We start from the raw sequence: 14,516 nt of genomic DNA, 5'->3' as shown, positions 1-14,516 counted from the left end.
TTTAAACAGTGTGTGTGTGATTTTGGTTGGGTGTCAGTTGTAGGTTACAGTTTGACAAGTTTAAAGTTTGACAAAAGCACGATTTTGTGTTTTACACAAATATAATTAGGCTAAACACTTTTTGCAGTTTTAATGATGTCCTGTACAAAATGACGGAGTATGTTTTTATGTTTCCACTGTTCGATCGCGCCCGTGCCTCTCTCTCTCTCTCTGACACACACACACACACACAATCCAGCATTGCAATCTTGACAACGCAGCCTGTTCATTTTGCTGCGTTCACACCAAACGCGAATAGAGCGTCAAATTTGCGTCTAGTTCTATGCTTGAACAGTTTGAATCCATTCGCGCGTCCAAAGCGAATAAAGACGCGCCGCGCGCGTATAATGATAAAGCGAGCATTTGAAGCGAAATAGACGCGTGTTCAAAGCTAAGGCGGGGCTACAGATTCCTAGTTTCCACAGTGCCTACACACCGTCACGGTTTTATCCACTAACCTCTTTTCCTTCATCATTATATTTGACAGGGAAGCCAAAATGCTCCCATACAGGGGATTTAAATGAAGCGGGGCGTTCAAGCTCCTCCGTTCCTCCGCTCGCTATGACCACGCTGTGTGTGGACTGAACATGCGCACAACTTTTTTTTTTCATAAATCAATCCGCGGATCACGTGTGTGCCGAACCGAAGATATTGATCCGAACGGATCACGGATCAATGATGATCCGTTGCACCACTAGCGTTGTCTACTGCCAGCATTTCGAGGCAGTTTATGTGCAGGAGCTTCTCCCGTTCCGACCACTGGCCGAAGAACGGTCTGCCCTCGAGCAGCGCTCCCCATCCCGAGGTGGACGCGTCCGTAGACACCACTTTCACCCTCGAGGAAGTCCCCAGGCTTACACCTGATTGGTACCAGTCGTTCGCTCTCCAAGGTTTCAGAGCTGTGACGCACTTCTGATTGACCCTGAGGCGAAGCGAACCGGATGCCCACGCTCTGCGTGGGACTCGCGCTTTCAGCCAAAACTGCAGCGGGCGCATGCGGAGCAGGCCCAGCTGGAGCACTGACGATGCTGAGGCCATGAGACCTAGCATCTTCTGAAATTTCTTGAGCGGGACAGACGCGCCGCAGCGGAACGCGTTCGCTGTGCGTTGAATGTCTACCGCGCGCTGTGGCGATAGTCGCGCTACCATGGACAGCGAGTCCAATTCTGTGCCCAGGAAAGATATCTTCTGACTGGGTAACAGAGAGCTCTTCGCCCAATTGACACTGAGACCCAAATCCTCGAGGTGATCGAGTAAAATGGTCGTGTGTTCTATGAGCACTGCGCGAGATTGCGCTAGAATCAGCCAATCGTCCAAATAGTTCAGCACTCGCATGCCTCTCATTCTGAGGGGTGCGAGCGCCGCGTCCATGCACTTCGTAACTGTACGGGGTGCCAGGGACAAACCGAATGGCAGGACTGTGTACTGATATGCCTGGCCCTCGAAGGCGAATCTCAAATATCGCCTGTGACGTGACGCTATCTGTATTTGAAAATACGCGTCTTTCAGATCTATTGACACAAACCAATCTCCTTGGCGAATCTGCACAAGGATTTGTCTGGTCGTGAGCATCCTGAACTGTCGCTTCACAAGCACTTTGTTCAGTTGCCTTAGATCTAGTATGGGTCTGAGACCCCCGTCTTTTTTCGGTACCAGGAAGTATCTGCTGTATAGCCCTCCTTCGCTCTGGACTTGAGAGAGGGGCTCTATGGCCCCTTTGCTCAATAGTTTCGCCACTTCGGCTCGAAGTAAATGTGCTACTTCTGTTTTTACCGTGGTCTCGACGCGCGCCACATTGCGGCGAGGGCGTCGGCGAAACTGCAGCGAATAGCCTCTTTTTATAATGTTCAGCACCCACTTCGAAACCCCGGGCAGCTTTGCCCACGCGTCTGCATGGATAGCTAGGGGTTGAATACGAAGCGCGCTCCGCTCGCTCAGCGATGGAGAAGCTTCGGCGTGCTGCAACACAAGCATCGCGCTCGTGACATTTGAGGCATGGGGCGCGCTGATAACAGCGGGCAGATTGCCCGCGCTCGACTCCTCTGCGGTGGTCAGCCGCGAGGGGGAGGGCTGGGCGGTTCCCGTGGGAACTGTCATGTCTATGTGTGGATGTGGGCGCGGGACAGCGGGCACATTTATCACACCGAAAGCATCGTTCGCTTGCGTGAAGCGAGTGCACGTTGGTTTCGTTTTTACAGAAACCGTGAGACATGCATAACGCGGTGTTAGTGGGCACTGGGTAGTGGGCACATTCACCATGTTTGAAGCGCAACCGATCGGAGTCGGTTTTATGTGCGCGAGCCCTGTGTGACAGGCTGTGCTTGTGTGTAGGGATGGGCACTGGGCAGTGGGCATTCTTACTACACATGAAACACCATCGGCCGTGGCCGGGACACCAGAAAATACACTCTTTTGGGGATTTATCTGGGTAGCCGTGAAAACGGCATTTGTGTGCAGGCAAGCGGGTGACAGAACCGACTTGTTGGCTGCAGAAAACACTGGAACAGTCACATTTGCTGGAACTGGACGAGCGAATAGCTTTGGTGTGAGTCTGGCCGCAGCGGGACTTAAACACCGTCGTTTTCCTAGCTGTGCTAGGACGACTTCGGGGCCTCGGGCTTCACCGTAATCCTAGGTCGCGAGCCACGTACAGCGGGGCGGCGACCGGATGAGCGGGAGCGCGGTCTCGCGCTTCGGGCCTGGCGGCGCTGTGAAGTGGAGGCAGTGGACGGTGGCTGTGGCTGTGAGCTCTGAGCAGACGGTTTCGCACGGCCTGCTGGAGCGCTTCGGGAGGAAGTGCTTCATAGCCTGTGACGCTTTCTGTACCTCTGCGAATCTCTCCGCGAAATCCTTGACGGAGGATCCAAAGAGGCCTGTGGCGGAAAGCGGGGCGTCGAGGAACGCGGTGCGCTCAGACTCGGCCATTTCCGAGAGCGTCAGCCAAAGATGTCTCTCAGTCACGGTGAGAGAAGGCCATATTCCGTCCAATGGCTTGCGCTGCAGACTTAGTAGCACGGAGAGCGAGGTCCGTGGCACTCCTTAAGTCCGGCACGCAGATCGCGTCAGGTCCTTCCTCATCCAGCTTACGGAGGAGATCGGCCTGGAAGATCTGAAGCGTTGCCATGGTGTGCAGCGCTGACGCAGCTTGCCCGGCGGCGGAGAAAGCGCGGCGGAGCAGGCTTGATGTCGTGCGGCAAGCTTTAGAGGGTAGGGCCGACTTAGCACGCCGTCCAGCGGAGGGCGGGCATAAGTGGGCCGCTATCGCCTCTTCGACCGGCGGCAGCGAAAGGTATCCTTTGTTCTTGGCATCGTCAACAGCGGAGAATGCCAAAGAAACAGCAGGACGCACTCTAGCCGAATAGGGGGCGTTCCAGGACTTGGCGACTTCTTCGTGTAACTCAGGAAGAAAAGGCGCCGGTCTGGACGCAGGCGAAGCGCGCTCCCCAGGCAGGAAAAATCCATCCAGCCGGTTGTGAGCGGGCTGCTCAGGCGAAGACCACTCGAGGCCGAGGCTCGCCGTGGCCTGTGCGAGTACTCGCATGAGCTCCGTCTCGATGGACGCTCTCTTGCCTGACGACGTGCGGGCAGGGGGCTTGGGGTCCTCAGAGCCCGCCCAATCCTCACTGCCTGACGCCAGGATAGAGCAGGAATCATCCTCTCCCAGCAGGGCTTCCTCATCCACGATGTCAACGGAAGCGGCGGCAGACGGCGGCCGCTGTCCGTCAGGAAGCGAGGCTGACGAAGCCGGGGAAGCAAGCGGGCGAACCGGCGAGCTTTGGCGGCTGAGGGAGGGTTCCGGGGCCCGCTGGGCACGGCGCTTTTTACGGCGCGACGCTGCAGCGGGCAGGGGAGCAGTCTCGGTGAAGAAGGCTAGGCGAGTCCTCAGAGTCGCCATTGCCATCAGCTCGCAGTGAGGGCAGCCGCCGTCAGCGAGCGCGAGAACTGCATGTTCCTCACCCAGGCAGGAAACGCAAACCACGTGGCGGTCCCCGTCGCTGAGTGTGGCTCTGCACGAGCCGCAGGAAGGCATCTTTAAAAAGACGCTAGCTCTTTTAGAATGTGTGTCGCGGCGACACACACACACAAAAGTACAGTGTAATAAGGAAAGGATATAAGCGCCGGAAAGCGCAGCAGGAAGGCAGGAAGGCGGCGCGGCCAGCGACTTCAGTGACTCGTCCCGCTGAAGGTGCTCTCTCTCAGACGGCGCGGCTTCTTCTCCGGCTCCAGCGATGCGTGTGCTTCGCTTGAAGGATGAAAAATCAGATAATAGCTGCCTGCGAGCGGTATTTATAGGCCTAGACCACGCCCATTTCGGCGGGACGTGACGCAGCGGGCGCGAAGTGCCCTGATTGGGTCTGGCGTCACGCCAGGCCTCGCTCGATAGGCTGCTGCAGTTGCCGCAGAGCAGCCAATAGGCGCGCGAGCTGTCTCGCCTATGTCTGCATGCTGCCGCAATGCGTTTTGCATTATTACAAAATTAAGGATAATTTTTGGCTTCAATATCTCGCGGAAAAAGGATTTTCCCCTAGCGTAAGATATCTTACGCAGTACGAGAGACCTCTCGTAAGAGAACATTGTTTAATATTGCGATGTCGGATATGTGAATGTTAGCTAGACTGTTCCCATGTCTTAGTGCTTTAATAGGTTATTTGCATGATAGGTCAAATGTTTATTACCTGCCTGGTTCAGATTACACTATTTTAGCACGATTTTGGCACGATCCGTTTCGTGGAGATTCGGACAACGGGCGTCGGGACGCAAGATTCGATCGTTTCATTTCGTATAGTGTGTCATAGTGGGCGATAACCTACGCGTCTGCGATGCTTCAGGACATCACGACAGAAAGACTAGCATGTTTAATTTTAACGGTCCTCCACGACGGGTTGAATGCGAGCGAGAGTGAGTGTGCGCGAGTGAGTGAGAGTGCGAGCAACAGTGAGTGAGCGTGTGTGTGTGTGTGCGCGAGTGAGCGAGGGACAGTGAGTGTGTGTGTGTGTACGCGGAGTGTGTGTGTGATTGGCCCAGCACACAAATGATTTAAAAGTGGCAGGGGCATCTTCAATACTAATTTCACCCTCACGCTCCATCACTGACATCACAACAACTCACGAGACAATAGGCTTGTTTGAGATGAGCAAAATCTGCGCAGAATCGATCACCGGTGATCAGCGCGAGATGCATGCCGGTTAGAAATGTGTCCGAGTGCGGTCCGCCTTGCTCTGATGTCATGCTGACGTATGTCAAAAAACTCTCGCGAGCGCAAGCTGCACGTGTCGGATTCTGCAGTCGAGCGCAGTTGCTCTCCACTGACTGCGCTGATCAAAAGCATGATGGGAAACGACTTACTGACGACACAGCTTAATGATCATTGGTTTAAACAACCGTGATGTATTGTTCTCTTTTAAAATGTTTGATTTTAAAACTCTGATATCATGTTTTATGTGTATACGTTATGTGTGAATATTCCCAAACTATCTGACAGTGCGATCTCTATGGGTTATGCAATGTAATTTTTATAATAAAAAAAATAAATAAAAACACATGTCTGTATTAAAGAAAAAAAAGATTGATAAACATGTATTTGGAATGGAATTAAATAAGTAGGCTACTTATGGGTGTCTTGTTCATTATATTTATTTTCATATAAAAGCAACAGAACTTAAATTCCATCCAGTTTATTAGCAACACTCTGCACGAGCGTGAATCCCGTGAATCCCGCGATATCCATCTTTGATCTCACAGGTGTCAGATCCACTGCGTGAAGAGCGAACTGTCCGGCTTGCCTGCTCTTTTTTCACTCCTCCTCTCACTGCAGCCGCCTACTCTCGCATACATTTCAGGCGAGGCAAGTCGCATCTCAAACAAGCCTAAAGTTTCACCTCGACGAGAAATCTCGTCGCGTTTTAATCTCGCGAGATCTCGTAACACGAGATCTCGTCACACCCCTATCAGTTAGCATAAATTTTAGTCTTTTTAGCTTGATTGAACATTGTACAGAACAAGAGACACTCCAGAAGAAAACAGTATATGCACCAACTAGCTGTTAAAGGTGATTTTTAAGCATGACATTTATTTTTATTTATTTTTTAAGCCATGAAATGACTTGAGACTCGACTCGGACTTCAGCTTAAAGACTTGTGAACATCTCTGGTTTAGATCATTTACATTTAGATAACTTACTATATTTACCCCCATTTACAGTTCATCTAATAGTGAATTATAAGATGGAGAAATTAACGGCGCAAATCTAAGTATAACGCTTATAGCCCTTGCATTTTGTCACCAATAACCTACTTTTTGAAATACCACCACGTGATCAACAGCCTGAGAAATACTGATCTTGTGGGTTTTTTCTTCTTCCTGAAGCCTGGGGTGACGAGATACAGAAGTAGAAGGAAGGATGATAGGTCACTGTCCCATTCTGAAAAACACAAAACATATGTTAAATGTCTACACTACAATAACTAAGTTAAGCAGATTTTAAACCATTGCAAGTTAGTTCTGTACAACTCTACCTGGGGAATCCTGTTCCTCCCTTTTCTCTTTGGCAGATGACAGTAATCTTTTCAGCAGTGGAGTGGAAGTCAAGGTTTCTGCTAGCCTGATAACCTTTGCTTTGAAGACAGTTGGCCACCTTTCAAAAAGTCTGGAAGCAGATTCTGACCCAAAGAGGAGCGTGAAGTCCTGAAGAATCTGAAGCAGTTTGCAGAAAACATGTAAAGAAATTACCATAAAATATTACATTTCTTAACAAAGCAGACTATTTGACAATTCTCTGAAACTAGCATTTCAATTTGGTCAAAAAAAAGGAAAGACAAAATCCATACCAATCCTTTAGTATCCAGGAATCGAGGAAAAACTGAGAGAATGGTGGTGGATTTCTCTGGATCATGGATAAGGTGCTGTCTGTATTCAAACGTGGTCCTCATCTTCTGCATGATGACATCACGGTCACTTGTATGATTCATCAAGGAGATAGCCTCTAAACTTTGGTCATTATCTAGCTGATCTTCACGGTGACACAGCTGTCTGTCAAGCAAAGGGCCTCCTTTTTCCTCTGTTTTTGGATCATCCTTATTTGCAGAAGGTTTTGTCCCCCGTTGTACTGTTTTGAGGCGCCATGACAAGAACCCAGTGTTTTTTTGGCCATCATAAAAATGTTCCTTATGAAATGACACAAATTAAAACTCAAAATTGTAACCCTCCATCGAAAATGACAACTTCTTAGAAAGACATTTCTAAATGATCACAAAAATACTGAATGTTCTAATCTCACATTATGACTTACATATCCAGTCCTCCCTTGGGGATCTCTGAGTGAGGGAAACAAGGTGATAATTCCCAAACCATAGTTCTGTTTGGTAAGTCGATGTGGGACTCTCCTGAAAAATGGAAACACTCAATGTTACTTCACAATGATGAGAATTGTTTAAAAATATATAACTAAACTACTCTTATTTTCAGAACAATCAACAGCTTATTACTTAAAATTTGTAGCACCCAACTAATATAGTTCACAATTTATATACTATCTTATACTACAGGGCCGTTGAATGCTTGAATCTGATTGGTTGACGAACGTTCTAAGGTGTGCATTATTTTCAGGGAAACGCACGGCTAAAGTAGTTCCAGGCAGGTCTCGACCGCATTACAGTTCCATATCACTTCGCGTAGTCAACTGTAATAACGGAAAATAGGATACAATTCATAACAAGAAAAAGCATTTCGTCCCATGCGCTTGATCTGCAATTTTCAATGTCTAGCTTCACAATCAATAGAAACATGTTGTTTAATTTGAATAAATAAACTATAAAGTCCTATCTATAATCAATAGAAAATTAAACTGAATATAGGCTAAATAAATGGATAGTCCTGCAGCATGGATTTTTATTGCAGATAATTTAACAAATAAATAATTATTGATAGGCCTACTTGTTAAAAGGGCTTTGGGTTTCATTTATTTGGCTAGTCTACTGTCATCTGTCAATAATAGAAAAAAAAGAATTAACGAATTAATTAAAACGAACTGAATGAATTAAAAAATAATAATATTGACGCACATGCTTTTCTGTCTCATTATTGCAACATCTCTCTCTAATAACTGCATTAATAACTGCATAAAGCCGGGAACACACTTTAAGGCCGGTTATGAATGTAATTTGATACTTATGACTGATCATGCCCAAACGCGTGTTCAGCGCGTTCAGTCTGTGTTCAAAGTCGGTGTTTAAAATCTGCTGCAGTCGATGAAAACAGTCAGAGAATGTGTCAGCTAGTCGTGTGTCCCCAGCATTAGTCTGCTATCAGCGGCTCAAACCTCCGTTACTAACTCTACCTAACCCTAACCCTAACCCAGCATTAGTCTGCTATCAGCGGCTCAAACCTCCGTTACTAACTCTACATAACCCTAACCCTAACCCAGCATTAGTCTGCTATCAGCGGCTCAAACCTCCGTTACTAACTCTACCTAACCCTAACCCTAACCCTAACCCAGCATTAGTCTGCTATCAGCGGCTCAAACCTCCGTTACTAACTCTACCTAACCCTAACCCAGCATTAGTCTGCTATCAGCGGCTCAAACCTCCGTTACTAACTCTACCTAACCCTAACCCAGCATTAGTCTGCTATCAGCGGCTCAAACCTCCGTTACTAACTCTACCTAACCCTAACCCTAACCCAGCATTAGTCTGCTATCAGCGGCTCAAACCTCCGTTACTAACTCTACCTAACCCTAACCCTAACCCAGCATTAGTCTGCTATCAGCGGCTCAAACCTCCGTTACTAACTCTACCTAACCCTAACCCAGCATTAGTCTGCTATCAGCGGCTCAAACCTCCGTTACTAACTCTGAAATGACGTTTTGGAATTAGCAACGGAGGCATGGGATTAGATGCGTAAGAAATTAGTCCTACATACAAGAGCGTTTTAATGACAAAAACGTCTTGAAATACATAATCTGAACAATGTTTCGAGGTGTGGTAATGTTGTGGCCAATTCTCTGTCTCTGGTTCAGGTCTTCAATATCAGGTTCAGGTCTCAGAAGAAATCTTTCAGAGTCGAAGTTTCAGGTCTCAGAAGTAACTTTATTGAACAATTCAACAAAGTGAGATGGTAGCTAAGCATCTAATTTTACAATGGTTTTCTCTCAGATCTTATACCTTTTCTCTCATCCCTTGGTGTCCAATTTCCTCGCTTGGTGACCAATTAGCGTTATCATGGTTATCTTTTTCTCTTTGCTCCTCCTTGTCACGTCGCCACGATTAGAAACACCTGCATTAATGTCCAATTTCTATTGGTGGCCATACTGGCGCATGCGCTTTATTAAATATGATTTCATATATGGTTTTTCGGGTACTTTTCCACTCTTGTCCTTAGACTACCTTTCACCCAGTTTTTGTCCTGTCCTCACACAACCTCTTCCTCGTAAACACTTTTGACAGGTTCAGTGTTTCCCATCATTTTGTCCCCTTTGACCTGTTCTCTCTGTTTCCCATGATTTTAGGCCTTCGTTTCCCCTGCTTTTGGGCCTCCCATATTCTAGGCCTAGTTTCCCTAATATTCATATCATGCATTTGAATAGGATTTATGTGTGACACAGATGAGACAAAGAAAATTCTCCAACAGTAACTGTAGTATAAGCGGAATAATTGACTTCAGGCCGTTGAATTATTAGAAAAATAATGCACACCCGAGGTGTAACGGCCACTCCGCTTCGCGTCGTGACCGCATTACCACCTCGGGTGTGCATTATTTTTCTAATAATTCAACGGCCTGAAGTCAATTATTCCTTACATAATCACTAACAAATTAAATAACCCAAGACTATTACATTTTGATAATTACCCTTCTGTCTCAATCACGTGTGCAACCAAGATGTTCACCATCAGTTTTCTCATGTCATCGCTAATTGTCCCTGTATCTTCATACTCCTTCAGCACATTTGCTCCACCTGGTCTTGTGTGTAGAATTTCTTTTATCAACTATAAAAAGAGGAACATTAACCAATTATGTAAGGGATGAAATGCATCCAGCCAGTTGTTATAGCAGAATAAACTCCGACAGGCTGATCAGGACATGAAGCGGTGGGTTCTTGAAAATTTAAAATATGAAGGGGTTTTACTTTAGCTCACCTGCCCTCCATCTCTCAATAACCATGACAAAAAAAAAAAAAAAAAAAAAAATATATATATATATATATATATATATATATATATATATATATATATATATATATATATATATTTGCACAGATTAACTGTTCACCAAAAGACTAGTAATGTGCGCTAACGAAGTAAATAGGGTCAATTGACCAATCAGAATCAAATGTTCCACAGAGCCATGTAATAAGAGAGTAGAAAATGCAGGAATATTTAAATGCCCTGAACGATGGTCCTGAACTGGAAAATTACTATTGTGTATAAAAAAAAATATATGAATTAAACTTTTAGCATGTAAAGCTCAAGGTTATGATAAGTAAATCCCCCAATGTCTGTGTAAGGCTACTGAGACTCACATCTCTGGCCTGTAAGCTTTGAGAAGCCTCATTATCATCCTTCCTGAATCGTTTTGGACTAAACCAGTCACTGTCCTCACTGCTTTTTGAAGTTAGAGACAGTGTATCTGTATCCAAGCTGACTGAAGATTGAGGTGTGGAAGGTCCTGTTAATGTTCAAACTAGGGTTAATAGACATATTTGGAATACATTTATCCACACATCATCAACACTAGCTACAACATTTAAAATACTGTACATATTAAACACTACCAGCATTCATTCAGATATTGGGATTTGATATCATTCAATAGCTCCTGTTATCACTCACCAATGTCATTCAATTAATTTATGACAAAAACCAACCCACTGGTGGTCATTAGATCAGGAAACACATCTTTATCCACCTCTGTGCCAGTGTCATCTGTAACTGTAACTGCAAGATCTTCCGGAATTGAGAACTTCTCTTTCACTGCACAACAAAAGTTTTATCAAATTTAGGCAATGCTTTATTCACAATTTGACACATAAGGATAGCTATATATATATATATATATATATATATATATATATCCCCTTATGTGTCAAATTGTGAATAAAGCATTGCCTAAATTCTTGCAGTTACAGTTACAGATGACACTGGCACAGAGGTGGATAAAGATGTGTTTCCTGATCTAATGACCACCAGTGGGTTGGTTTTTGTCATAAATTAATTGAATGACATATATACAATATATATCATATATAAAACTATATACAATATATATAGTTTTAGGTTGGTAAGATTTTTAATGTTTTTTTGTTTTTTTTTAAGTCTCTTTTGCTAATCAAGGCTGCATTTATTTGATTAAAAAATTACAAAAGAATATTAATAATATTGTGAAATATTATTACAATTTAAAACAGTTATTTTCTGTGTAATATACAGTAATAGTGTAATTTATTCCTGTGATCGCTGAATTTTTAGCATCATTACTCCAGTCTTCAGTGTCACATGATCCTTCAGAAAATATTCTAACATGATGATTTAAATGCACACCAAACATTTCTGGTTATTATCAGTGTTGAAAACAGTTTTTTACATTTTTATTTCAGGATTTTTTTTAAAAGAAAGTTCAAAAGAACAGCATTTATCTGAAACGGAAAGCTTTTGTAACATTAACACTACCCGTTCAAAAGTTTGGGGTCAGTAATAATTTAAATTATATTTTTTGGGGGAAAATAAATAACATAAATCAATAATTTTATTCATCAAGGGTGAGTTAAATTGTTCAAACCAGTGCTCGAAGTGGGGCGGTACTCACCGGTACGCAGTACCGGCACTTCTGCATTTTACTCCAAAGCGTACCTGCACTTTTTCTTGCGTACCGCTACTTCTCGCATGTAGCCGGTACTCTACCACTGACAGAAAAAGCGTCAGTGTCACGCCCATTTCACATGTACTCCGTTTGCAGTGCGTATTTTTTTCCCGCACCCATATTAACAGGTTAGAGCTTTCACACTGCATGCGGATGCGGTCCGGCAATGCGTTCCAGGAGCGGTGCGTATACAGCAGTGCAACGATCGTTTCTGCACCGAGTCCATTTCTGCTGTGCTGCACGCGCTTAATTAAAGTGACAGCGCATGGTTCGTGGTCAAAATTAACACAGAATATGACATGAAAATATAATAATCTCACTATAAATGCATTTAATTAAATAAAATATAATATTCTCACTATAAATGCATTTAATTAAATAAAATGTAGTAATCTCACCATAAATGTATTTTTGGACTTGCAGACTTGGAGTTCCGTTTTTATACACACACACACACACACGCACGCACGCACGCACGCACACACACACAGACACACATACACGACTTGTTTAAATACATTTATGTTGTTAATAAATATCAATAAATTGTTGTTGTACCAGCAATATCTCCAAGTTTTGTTTTTCACTGTAGAAATCTCAAATGTCATGATTACTTGCCAATGCAAGAGAGTACCGGCACCTTTCCCCCCCCACTTCAAGCACTGGTTCAAACGTTACAGTAAAGACATTTATAATATTAGAAAATATTCTATTTTAAATAAATACTGTTCTTTTGAACTTTCTATTCATCAAATAATTCTGAGAAAAAAATTGTACACAACTGTTTTCAACATTGAAAATAATAGGTAATGAATGTTTGAGCATCAAATCATCATATTAGAATGATTTCTGAAGGATCAGACACTGAAGACTGGAGTAATGATGCTGAAAATTCAGCTTTGATCACAGGAATGAATTACACTTTACTATATATTACATAGAAAACAATAATTTTACATTGTCATATAATTTCACAATATTAATGTTTTTTATTTATTTTTTTATCAAATAAATGCAGCCTTGGTGAGCAGAAGAGACTTCTTTTAAAAACATAAAAAATCGTACCGATCTAAAACTTTTGACCGATAATGAATATATACACATAATTATTAATAACGACTTCATTACTTACCTTCTGCTATAAATATATCAAAGCAAGCCTCTGGGATTTTTATGAACTTCTTCTGATGTCTAAATTGTGCTTTGACTATCATAGTGATTTTACCTCTGAACTCCTGTGGGAGAGGAATAAACATCTTACTGGGTTGCTAACTTGCTATAAATAAAATTTGATTCAATATGAAACCATTTTTCTTTTTTTAAGTGATAAAATAAATTACATTTCAAAATGTCAAAACATCAAAGATGCCATTTTCATTTTCTCCATGTAAACGCAAATTTGTGAAACCGACGTCTTACGCATACACATTACGAGATCAATATATCGATTGACTACTGTCCACGTCTGACTTTGCTCCATTAAATATGAGTAAAATGTACAAATAAACAAAAATAAATCAGCTGCATGTGAACAAATCTATATTTATTTTTTATTTTTTTATTTTTTTTTTCTGTCCGTCGACTCTTTTTTTTCTTTTTTATTGCAGAACTTGCACATAATTACAAGTTCAGGGAAGTGAAGCAAGGTTGTATCTCTTACAATGAACAAACAATGAAACGAGGAGAAAAAAAAAATACATATCCTGGATTTGCATGAACCACATTATGTAATTATACATACAAAAAAAGAAAAGAAAAGCATAACAACAAGGTTAAGTCATATCTTTTAATAAATCATCATAATGCATCAAAAATGTTGCACTTTTTTTGTTATTTATAAGTCTAAGGGAAGAAATAAAATAATTAAGGTCAGCAAGAAAAAGAGGGAAGCTCAAAGGAGACTTAAGCCATTTTTGCTTGTGGATGAAGAATTTTGCATATAAGATAAGGAAATTAACAACATGTTCAAGGGACATCCGCTTTGGGTTTTCATAATAAAAGATAATCTCTTTAAGAATGAAGGTGTGGGTCACATTTGTAGGGCCAAAAACAAAAGCACTTAAATTAGCCCAAAATCGATTGGTTACATTACACTCACAAAATAAATGGGGGACAGTTTCCTCAACAAAACCACAAAAAGAGCAAGTCTCATCAATATCAGAATATTTAGAAATGGAAGAGTTAACAGGATAGATTTTATGAAGGATTTTATAATGAATTTCCTTAACTTTGTTGGATACACAAAATTTACTAGGCAAAAGCCAGGCCTTTCTCCAAATTACATTTGTTACAAGGGATCCCCAATAGAATTTACCCCTTGGAGTAACCTTTCTCTTCATTTGAAAAATTGAGCGAATATGTCTGTGTTTGCATTTTCGATCTAAAAAATCTATCTCGCCCAAGCGTAAAGCCGGATAAACACTATTACCTTTACTGAAGTTAAGGTGATTTTTAATTAGCTGAATTAAGCCTGCTGGGATAGCTTTTATCAAGGTATTATATTCCTTTGGTGGAACTGGAAAGTTATGGTGATTCAAAAATTGCTTGTAAGTTAGAATATGACCAGAATCATCAAAGACAGATAGAATGCAATTAAAATGATTGTTAAACCATCTAGGGAAAAAGAG

General features: G+C 42.8%; 1 long non-coding RNA gene and 1 pseudogene across 2 annotated transcripts in view; one reads left to right on the top strand and one right to left on the bottom strand.

Annotated features, from left to right (window-relative positions):
* Positions 1-14,516, top strand: part of LOC309510221 (NACHT, LRR and PYD domains-containing protein 3-like) — a 343,190-nt pseudogene that overhangs the window by 183,189 nt on the left and 145,485 nt on the right. The window lies entirely within an intron of this gene.
* LOC309510228 lies at positions 9,910-13,124 on the bottom strand. The gene is made up of 3 exons (XR_014210270.1): positions 13,022-13,124; positions 10,553-11,003; positions 9,910-10,019 (listed from the first exon to the last, which is right to left on the bottom strand). It is a non-coding gene; the product is annotated as an uncharacterized lncRNA (long non-coding RNA).

The sequence above is a fragment of the Leuciscus leuciscus genome, assembly GCF_965113295.1.
Source record: "Leuciscus leuciscus genome assembly, contig: SUPER_11_unloc_5, whole genome shotgun sequence".
Taxonomy (NCBI): Eukaryota; Metazoa; Chordata; class Actinopteri; order Cypriniformes; family Leuciscidae; genus Leuciscus; species Leuciscus leuciscus.
The sequence above is the reverse complement of the archived record's forward strand: the minus strand, read 5'-3'. Positions and strand labels throughout refer to the sequence as shown.